Source organism: Urocitellus parryii, chromosome 4 (genome assembly GCF_045843805.1).
Source record: "Urocitellus parryii isolate mUroPar1 chromosome 4, mUroPar1.hap1, whole genome shotgun sequence".
Classification (NCBI taxonomy): Eukaryota; Metazoa; Chordata; class Mammalia; order Rodentia; family Sciuridae; genus Urocitellus; species Urocitellus parryii.
Genome location: NC_135534.1, coordinates 166824432 through 166836226, shown reverse-complemented (window position 1 = coordinate 166836226; position 11795 = coordinate 166824432).

Here is an 11795-nt window from a genome sequence, read left to right as displayed (position 1 = left end):
ATTTCTGAGCTCTGTTTTTCGTTCCATTGCTCCATCTATCTGCCTTTATGCCGGTAACAAATTGTTTTGATTACTGCAGCATTAAAATACAATTTGAATTCAGGAAGTAGATTCCTCCAGATATTTTCTTTCTCATTCAAAGTTATTTTGATTATTTAGGGTCTTTTGTGATTTCAAAATAATTTTAGAATTTTTTTCTCTATTTTTATAAGTAATTCAGAGTTCGGGTACAGATTAGACTGGATCCATGAATCACTTTGGGTAGTATGAATATTTAACAATATTAAATTTTCCAATCCATGAGTACAAGATGCCTTCACATTTGATTTCTATGCTTTAATTTCTTTCATCAAGGTTCTACAATTTGCAGTCTTTTACTTCCCTAGTAAGTGTATTCCTAAGCATTATATTATTTTTAATGTTATAGGAAATGGGATTATTTTATTAATTAATTTTTTAGATAGTGTATTGTTAATGTATAAGAATACTACTGATTTTTATGTATTGATTTTTATTCTCTGCAAGTTTACAATGTTTTTAGTTTTGCAGGTATGTGAAGTTTGCAAAGTTTTCTGTAAATAGGATCATATAATTTGTGAACAGGTATTTCTACTTCTTCCTTTCAGATTTAGACATTTTTAAAATTTGTTTTTCCTGCTACTTCTGCTAATACTTCTTCATGTTAACTAAATAAAGGAATAAAAATCACACGATCCTCTCACTAGATGCAAAAACAAATTCATTTTACAAAATCCAATGCCTTTTATGATAAAAAAATTCTGAGCCAATATGATACAGATGTGTATTAGTTAGCTTCACCTATAATGAAATAGCTGAAGCAATTAAATTATAAAAGGAAAAAGTTTACTTTAACTCATGGTTCTGAAAATTCTAGACCAAGATTGGAAAGCTATAAGGCTTTGATCCTCTAGCAAGGATGGCACATCTCAGTGGGAATTCATAGCACAGTAAGCTGCTTACACATCAAGCCAGGGAGCAGAGAGAGACATAGAAATGGGTCCCAGAGTTCTCTTTTAGTGCACTTCCCCAATAACCTAGGGATCTCCCATCTACCTCCTAAGGTCCACAGCATCTCCCAATAGCACCTTCCTAGCGACCAAGACTTTAATAAATGGACTTTTGAGGGACACTATTCATAATTAAACTGTAGCAAATGGAATTTTCCTCAGCACAACAAAGCCATATATATGAAAAACCCACAGTTAATATCATATTCAGTGGTAAAAACCTGTTAATTTTTTCTCTAAGATCTGAAACATGGCAAGAATGCCCACTATTATTGCTTTTATTCACTGCAGTGTTGTGGGATAATGATTATAAAGGGATATAAGAAAACTTTCAGGAGTTATAGGTATGATACGTTGACTATCATGAGTGTAATGTTCATTCACAGCTGTATACTCATGTCAAAACTTATTAAACTATTTATTAAATTAGACAATTTAAATAGGCGAATTATTATAAATCAACTATATCTCAAAAATATTTTTAAAAGTAAATATAACGTAAAAATAAACATTTTTGAATTTCCATATCAAATCTAGATTAAAAAGTATTACAAGTATTTTGTCATGGTCTACTACCCAATGTTTCTGGAGATGGAAGATAATTATTATTCATTTGGTGTCTGCTTGTGTTTTTTTCCTACTTTCCCCTGCATTTGGCATTCCTTCTCTTATCTTCATCTCCGTGCATCAAAATCACAAATGTTCTTCTATAGGCCCATTTCAAAGGCTCTTTTTAATAAATCCTTCATTGTTCTCCCAAGTATGAATCTATCTCTTATTATTCTGAATCTCTATAATCCTCTAGCATACATCTCTCTGATTATATTTTGTCCCTGCCCAGTGTTAAGACATATCTTCTTTTTTTCAAGGCCTGGCTCTTTTGAGTCACTGGATGATACAAAATACATCAGTTCAACTTATGTAAGCTAGGTAGAGGCTTTTCATGTCCTCATGCTGAGAACACTGGGGAGTGAGGCTTGTGATCTCTCTGGCTTTCAAAGTGTGTCTTCTGACCTGGATACATTCCACATACATTCCCTTTCTGACTTCAGCCTCCTCTACACATCATATGACAGGAAGTAGAAAGTACTTTTGAAGGAAAATTTGTACTACTTCAGATTTTCTCTGAATTCTAAAATGTTTATATTTAGGTGATCCTTCTAATTTGTTCCTTCTAAGTTGTCTCCATTGTGTAACCCTTTCATTAGTTTTTTTTATATGATTATTATTATGACTAGTTATTAATATGATTTTATTTCACAAGTGTTATTAATATGATTTTCACTTCACAGGTGAGACTGATGAGGTTTTCTCAAATAACTGGCTAAAGCATGGAGCACAGACTACAAAGCACATGGTCTCAATTAGTGCATTATATCAAATGTAACAGAAAAGGCCAACTAGTCCAAGGCTAAAGGAATTAGAGCATATTTTTGTGGGAAAGAAGTGAAGGTGTAATCTTGTTTAATTGAAAATAAAATGCATTTTGATATTTTTAATATTACCTGACACTTTTATTCAAATCACTGGTCACTTTAATGGGAGACTCAAGCCAAACCTCACAATTCAAACTGATGATTTTTTGTTTTGTTTTGTTTTTTAAATATTAGACCACATGATTTTTCTCTACAATAGCAACTAACACCCAGTCTGTGCCCATTTTGTCTGGATTCTTTTAAAAGTATTTTCTCATGATTGTTTTTCCAAATTAAAATTGACTTCTACCAATATTTTCTGTCTTTTAAGTATCTTAGAAAGATATAACAAAACCTCCATTTTAAAAAAATGTTTTTTCTATTTAGTTATACATGATAGCACATTGCATTTCATTTTATTGTACACAAATTGAGCATAAATTTTCATTTCTCTGGTTGTACACAGTGCAGAGTTGCATCATTTGTGCAATCATATGTGTACCCAGGGTAATGATGTCTATTTCATTCCACCATCTTATCTACTCCCATGTTCCCTCCCTTTTGCCCATCCAAAGTTCCTCCATTCTTCCCATGCCCCCTCCCCTAAACCTCCATTTTTATATTTGAGAAAATTTGTCATTGGATATTGCCCCTTTTAAAGTCTCCCCAACTTCTCTTAGATTACATAACAGGTCTATTAGGCAAAGACTATGTCTTATATAACTTAGAACATATTTGGGGACTCAGTTAATAGGAATTCATTTCTTTTTTGCTGTGCTGGGGATTGAAATCAAGGCCTGCCATATGCTATGCAAGGACTCTACCAATGAGTTAAAATACAAGCCCTTAAAGTACATTTTTGAAACGAATGAATTGGAGTCTAGTTCACTGAAAATTTGTTCTTATACTCAGAGTATAGACACCTTTCTTTCACCCCCTGAACATGGGATCATGTTCAGTTAAACTCTAATGCTTATTTTAAATTTTTGCCTCACTTGATGCTTGTTGTCTATTACATGCTAGCCTCTTTAGTAGGTCTGAGAGTTTCCTGTGTTTCTAATGTGGATATTTGTGTGTGTGACACACACTCATGCACAATACACATAAGCAAAACCAAACAAATTCTGAACCCCTGCTGATTACATTTTTTTTTTTTACTTCACTGAAGTTCATAACTAATGACTCTGTTCATCTGTTAGAGAGTATTTAATTTCCTTTTAATTTATATTCCCCCTTGGTCAGCACTTTTCAATTTCAGTGCATGTGATAGCAAATGCTGCTATTGACTGCAAGAGAAACTAAGAATTAGATGTGGTTTGTGATACATAAACCAGTTTCTTTTGTCCCAAAGGAAAATGAAGGCATTAATGTTTCTCAGCCAGTTGGTAGAAACCATTATTTAAATTCAAATTAAAGAAAAACTTGTTTGATGTACATTGAAAACAATTCAGATGAGAAGATACTACAGCAGATCTCTGCCACCTCAGTGTTTTTTTTATTATAGCAAAGATGTAGTTAATGTGGTAGCCTAGATTTTTTTCCAATAATAAAGCCTATCAGTTTTATCTGGAGAATGACTTGCTAATTACTCAGGCCCTAAATAATGCAAGCCATGTTCTCCTTTATTAGCTAATATCTTTCAGAGTTTGGGAAGATGGTTATAAAGACCAATTAAAAATATAGTTTTCTGGCATGCTGGACCAGTTCATAATCTGCACAATATGAAATGTCATGTGGGAAAGTCATTATTAGAATACTCTCTCCTAATTTATATTGGTTTTATAATTTTTTTCTTCTCTTTGTATCACATCCAACACAAAGCCTTTGATGGTGTTGTTATAACTCCTGTTCAATAACAAGAAATTCTTATTCCACAAAATTCCTTGATACCGAATTAACCTTGCATCAGATAAACAAGTATATTGGAAATGGTGGCTAATACAGCTGAATATGAATATAATGCATTGTATTTTAATAGAAATAGAAGAAAGTGAGTACAGAAGCAGCATAAGTAATAGATAACCTTGTTACATGAAAATGCTATTCTTTTAATACATCTGTTCCATTAACATGTATTTGTTGGAGGAAAATCCTTGTTTTATATACAAAGAAATGCTATGCTTTAAATAATTCTGCTTTATTAATACTGCTTTATTTATCTAGTATTTTGTATTATTCAATATTTGGAAATATAGCTTTCTAATTTAATAGATAAGAATAAATCAAAATATTTCTGTTATGATTCAAAGTCAACAATGATATTTAATTCTGTTATATTTTTCCCAAAGTGGTTTTTCTAGCCATGTAATTTTAGGGAGTTATTTTGAAGATAAGTGGAATCTTCCTGGTAGGCTGAATAATGACTCTCCAAATATGACCAGTCTGTAATTTCTAGATCCTATGTTACTTTAAAACCTTACAAATGTAATTCAATTAAGAATTTTGAATGGGGGAGAGTTTCCTGGATTTTCTAGGTGGATCCAGTGTAACCATAAAGATCCTTATAAAAATGAAGCAAAGGGGCTGGGGTTGTGGCTCGATGATAGATCACTTTCCAAGCACACTTCAAGCACTGGGTTTACTACCCAACACCCCCACGCATTACACAACTAAATAGAGAAAAAACAATTAATCAAAAAATGAAGTGAAGGTGTCCGATCAGAAGAGAAGGTGTTTTGATCTCTCAAGTAGAGGCTGGAGGGATGTACTCTGAGTATGGAGTAAAAACCAAGGAGTGCAGGCTACCACTTATAGCTCAGAAAGGCCAAGAAATACAGTCTTACCTCACAGCCTCAAGTAGAAACCAGCCCTGCTCACTCTTGACTTTAGCTGAGTTGAAATAATTTTGGACTGCCGACTTCCAAAACTGTAAATACTGTGAATGAATAAATTTTTATTGCTTTTAATCCACTAAAATAGAGGTAAACGGTTACAGAAGCAATAGGAAACTAATATAATGCACTTTAAAACCTGCAAGAAAATCTCTGAAGCTGGTGAGCCTTTGGGGGATTGTCAGAGTTATACCACATCTCCAGCAGAGCAAGGATTTGGGGTCAGGTGTATTTATTTTAGAATCAGGTACTATGTCTTATTTCACCTGCATTAACATTCTCCATGTTTTTCTAAAGAATAGGAAAAATTATAGCATCTACCTTTAAAAATAATTATACAAAATGAGAAAATACATGTATTAATATTTAGTAAATTGTAAGTTATTAATAACACCATAAATTCATAGTAACAAATTTAATTTTTTGCTATGATATTTTAAGCACATGTTCATCTGTGTTGATCCCATGCAATATAACTGCTGTTGCAGAAAACTAGTGAGGCCTCAATTCATAAGTGTTCACTCCTTCTATCACTAATGGATAAATCAGTATTCAAAAGATGGGATAACACAAAAACCCAGGAAGCCACAGGAACTGGAGGAGTATAGAAAAACAAGAATGAGACATTGATTTTAGAAAAGGAATATTTTTTGAATAACATCTCTATGCCACACTGTACTCTATGTATGTTTAAACATCACAATAATGCTATAGGAAAGATACTTGTATCTCTGTAGTATAAATGAGAAAAATGAGGCCACAGAAAATTAAGTTGCCCAAGATTCATAAATGTATTAACCAACTGTCTAAAATTTTGAACTAAAATTTGACTAACTTTATAACCCATGCACTTGAACATATTGATAGGGAAACTCCAGCATCACCAGGTAGGATAAATTAATTATTTGGGTTAGTAATCTATTTCAGATTGGTGACCTGACATGCTTTGTTGGAATTTGGTATTAGGACACTTGACTACAACATCTAAGGACACAGGAATTATATCATTTATCTTTGTACATACAACAAACAGCTCCATGCATACTAGGAGCTTAATTAAAAACTATATGAGATTTATTTTTAGTGGAAAACTGAAGACAAGAGTTTACAATAGAGACACTCATTTGGTAAAATATTAAAATATTTATCTAGTAAATTCCTTGGTAAACAAAGTGATTTTACCTCCAAATAACTTTTTTTAGATAATCAAATTTTTTATTTATTGGACACATTTCATAAAAGGTTTGATAATATATTCTCTTCTAGAATAATCCATGTACTAAATATGATGCAGCTAAGTAGAATAATAAAATTAGCTCATTTAGTGATTCTGGACGTCACCTGTCAAACCATGGCTGTTTGAAAGAAAATGGATTCCAAAATTAGTCAGAGGCTCTATTATAAATTGTGCTTTCAATCCACCTCTAGTCCCTCTCCAGGGACTATTACAAACTCTTCTATAGCTTGATTGTGTGTTAGTCCAGGTAGTCTTTTGACATTCCTATGGCTTTATTAGATATGTCCAAAGCAAATTGACCATGTTTGAGTCATAGAATTGAGAAGAATATGTTCATGACATCTAATTATTTTATCCTTTTGCTGGGGAAAAAAAAAAGTCCAAAGCAAACAAACAACCTTTTCACATAGTTAAAATTTGCCTATTTTGTATCCTAGTGGTTTATCATGCATGAATACAAATCCACTAGCTATTTTAGAAATTTGTAATAATCTATGGATACATGCTTCATTATTGTTCCTGTGTTTGATTTAATTTACAATTACTTACATGATACTTCTATGTCCCCTTTTAAAAATAAGACCATTACCTTCAGGCTTTGAGGTGAACAAAGAAACCACCAAAGTTTTTCTATCATTTCCAGTATAATAAGCCTCTTTTCCCCAGACCACAAAAACACAGGTTTAGGGTCAACTTTAACATTTGCTGCTATATTAATTATGTTGTTCACTGTCCCTAATCCTATAATTTTCTTTAAATTGTGTCTTAAATTCTTTCTCCTTCCATGTTTCAGATAGTGTCTTTCTCTGTTAATAATAACAATGATAGTTAAATGTGTTTTTATACATGCATCAGCAGCTCTTCTAAAGCATCAGAAATTTTAGCCTGCTCTTACCATTAGAAAGTAAAGTAGCACATTAATTTTCTGATTTTTCAATTGAGCTTTTCTCTTTATCCTATCTATTATATCAAATTCATTGTGGTACAATTCTTCCCTCAATGTCACTGTTACTATATTACACTCATCCTGAAGAATCAGTGATACCCACCTAACACCTCCTGCATCAGTTTCTACCATTAGCCTATCTTAACGTTTCTGTGTAATCACTTAATTTTGCATTATTCATTCTGACTACCTTGATGTCTTAGTCTTTTTTCCCTCTTTCTCATTCCCACAGATAAAGTCTCACAGTCCTTTACCCAGAGTCCTAGGTATTTGAGCTTTAACAGGATTCTGAAATTTCTGATCTTAGAAAAGTACAAAAGGAATCACATATCTATATATTATGTTACAAGCCTAGTTGGATCTGATCATTGCATCTCTGAATAAACATTAATATTTTTGAAGCTAAGTACATAAATACAATAATTGGCATACCATTAAAATTCTTATATCAATTTAAGTTCTCTTTTATCAATAAGTGAGTTATTAAAACTTTCTACTTTCAAAACTTTGTGAATTTCAGATCTGAATATTAGGAATTTGGGTACTATACCATTTCCATTATCTCAAAGTCATCATGTTATCTAAAATGTAACCATAATTCTCTCTCTCTCTCTCTCTCTCTATATATATATATATATATATATATATATACACACACACATACATATATATATATATATATATATATATATATATATCCTTCCTTCCTTCAATATATAGCTTAAGCCACATCCTGGACCCACCCACATGAATCCAATGCAGAGACACAGCCCAATTCATTTCTTTTTTCTATACATAAAAACTAATTTACACACTTTATCATTAGATGAATCTGTAAGTATTTGAAACATATTCATTTTTCTCAAGTAGATACTCAGTAATAGAGACTCAGGATTTCATCATTATTTTGTATCCCTCTATAACAAGGTTGGAGTCACATTAGAGTTCAAATTACTATGTCAACATTTTTCTAAGTGCTCCATAAAATTATTGGATTGACTGTGTTTAACAATGTGAATCTAGTTTATATGGAATATTGATAAAGATATCAAAGTTACTTAAATGATTAGTTTTGATGTCTTTCCTCATAATATGCTAGCACAACTTGTCTCATTTTCTTTATCACATGTAGAGATGTGATTAATGAACACATTATTTTGCAATGGCTACTGCACTTTATATAAAGATCCTTGGGTTTGAAAATGAATAATCCATGGTTTTACTATTGACAACCAAACTTTCCATTTCAAGCTTTTGTCTCTACATCTGTGGAAAAGATAGTTAATAATTCCCATAGGCAAAAGTTTTTTTTTTTTTGTAAGACACATAAAAATTCATGTCTCCCTCCTGACCTCTCCTGTTTATTGAAAAAGAGAATTCCAGTTCTCAGCTGCTTTCCTGCCATCCCTGTCCTGTAACCCTGCAGAAGTTACTTGCTTCTCATTGCAGCTATGTAGGTATCTTGAAAGGCAGAAGATAGCTACTTACCTATTTTAAAGCAGGAAGGCAAATCTCTTGATCCCGTTCGAGAACAGCTGTCAATGAACCTATGGTATATTTATTCTTGTACCACATTTTATTGTGAAAATGTAAAGAACTTACATGGCATTTAATTTTAAAGAGACTTCACATGAGTAATAGCAATTTTTTCTCAAATCATATTTATCTTCTATGTGATAACATTATAGGATTTTCCATAGATTAGCCTTTCACATCTTTGCATGATAACTTTGCATGGTAAGAAAAAGGGAAATCCAGTGAAGTTAAAGGTCAAATGTGGAGTTTCATATGCTCAAAATAATGTAGTATTCTGATAACATTTTAGGAGTAAAAGGCAAGAAGTCTCCTGAAAGGTGATAGTCAAAAGCATCTGGTGGCAAACAGTTGGTGGTGGCACTTCACATTAGAATATTGCATCTAAAGGTGTCTGGTTAAATTGAATTTTTGAGGGATAAATTTATCTAAATCTCCTGATACTTCAGAACCTAATGATGTGTGCTCTGGCTCTGAAACAGGTGTTTGATGCTGAAGAGGTTGGAAGTCTCTCAGGTGTGCACTTTGATTTGCAAGAGAGATGAATTGAGATGAAATGTCATAAAACTTCTTATGGCTTTTTTGTTTTAGTATGGACAATTTATCTTTGATTCACTAATTCTATTTTAAGTGTTCCAATCATCCTATGTTTGTGGTTTTACAAAAGAAATATCATTTACCTTCTCTAAGACTCCCTTTCCTCATCAATAAAATGAAATAATAGTAGTCCTTATTGCTTTTAACTTTTGATGACTAAATATGATAATATATGTAAAGTGCTTCTAATAAGTCACTTTGTCAAAATTATCTAGAATAGCAGTTCTGTCAGTGGTGAGAGGACTCCAATGAATATTTTTCTTTTATAAGACCATATGCTCCATACTGCTTTCCAGATTGGTTGCACCAATTTGCAGTCCCACCAGCAATGTATGAGTGTACCTTTTACCCCACGTCCTCACCAATATTTATTGTTGCTTGTATTCTTGATGATTGCCATTTTTACTGGAGTGATATAAAATCTTAGAGTAGTTTTGATTTGCATTTCTCTAATTGTCAGAATGATTCTTCATATATTTGTTGATCAATTGTATTTCTTATTCTGTGAAGTCTCTTTAGTTCCTTAGCTCATTTATTGATTGGGTTATTTGTTCTTTTGGTGTTAAGTTTTTTGAGTTCTTTATATATCCTAGAGATTAATGCTTTATCAAAGGTGCATGTGGTAAAGATTTTCTCCCAATCTGTATGCTTTCTCTTCACATTATTGATTATTTCCTTTGCTGAGAAGAAGCTTTTTAATTTGAATCCATCCATTTATTGATCCTTGATTTTACTTCTTGTGCTTTAGGGGTCTTGTTAAGGAAGTCAGATCCTAGGCCAAACATGGTGACAATTTGGGCCTACCTTTTCTTATATTGGGCGCAGGGTCTCTGTGGTAGTGCCTAAGTCTTTGATCCACTTTATGTTGATTTTTGTGCATGGTGAGAGGTAGAGGTTTAATTTCATTTTTCTACATATGAATTTCCAGTTTTGCCAGCACCATTTGTTAAATAGGCTATCTTTTCTCCAGTGAAAGTTTTTGGTACCTTTTTTTTAATGCCATTTTTGTTACTATAGCTCTGTAGTATAATTTAAGGTTTGGTATTGTGATGCCTCCTGCTTCAATTTTCTTGCTAAGGTTTGCTTTGGCTATTCTGGATATCTTATTTTTCCAAATGAATTTCATGGTTGCTTTTTCTGTGAAAAATATCATTGGGATTTTCATAGGAATTGCATTAAATCTGTATAATGCTTTTGGTAGTATGGCCATTTTGACAATATTAATTCTGCCCATCCAGGAGTATGAGAGATCTTTGCATCTTCTGAGGTTTTCTTCAATTTCTTTCTTTAGTGTTCTGTAGTTTTCATTATAGAGGTCTTTCACCTCTTTTGTTAGATTGATTCCCAGGTATTTTATTTTATTTGAGGCTATTGTGAATGGGGTAGTTTTCCTAGGCACATGTCTAGAAAAAAAATTAGAAATAATGAAAAAGTAAAAATAAATAAATAAATAAAAGACCATATGCTACAGAGATCTACATGCCAGCTATGTGAAACCCCCATATATATCTAATTGACTAGCTATATATGACTTACAACTTAAGGGTATGAACTTTGTAATGACAAAAACATCAATTCAAATTCTCATTTCCAAATATACAGTCTTTTTACTTGGCAAAAATTAAGTAGTCTGAATTTTAATTACCTTTGTTGAATGAAAGTTATTAATAACATCTACTTTGTGGGTTATTGGGGAATTAAACAGAAGGAAGAGTAGGCACAAAATTAGCATGATATTGGAGAAATGTATGTGTTTAATAAATAGTGACTATCATATTTATATTTGTTACATTATATTCTCCTGGAATAAAATTTTACTGAACCAAAAGCATTAAATATCCTTGCATAAAGTATATATTCCTTGTGTGTATAGGAGAGAAGGTGTGAAAGAATCAGAACAAAGTAGAAGATAGGCAAACATTGAGCATTCTCCATAATACTTTATTGGTTTTTAATTGACCGATGAATGGGAAATTTGCTATATTGTCTGCATGTGATCTTGGTTTGTTTTTTTGTGAACACAACTGGTGAAACCTTTCACTGAAAGAGCCCAGTTGTTTTATGAATCTATTGCTATTTTACTGTGAGCTATGAAATGATTTCTCTTTCTTCTGGAATGTGATTGTTCAATAATTTCTAGGTAGAAAAGAAAATCTGAGAGAGTGATCAGAGAGGCTCAATGCTTGTAGCAATAAGAATAGAAGTGAT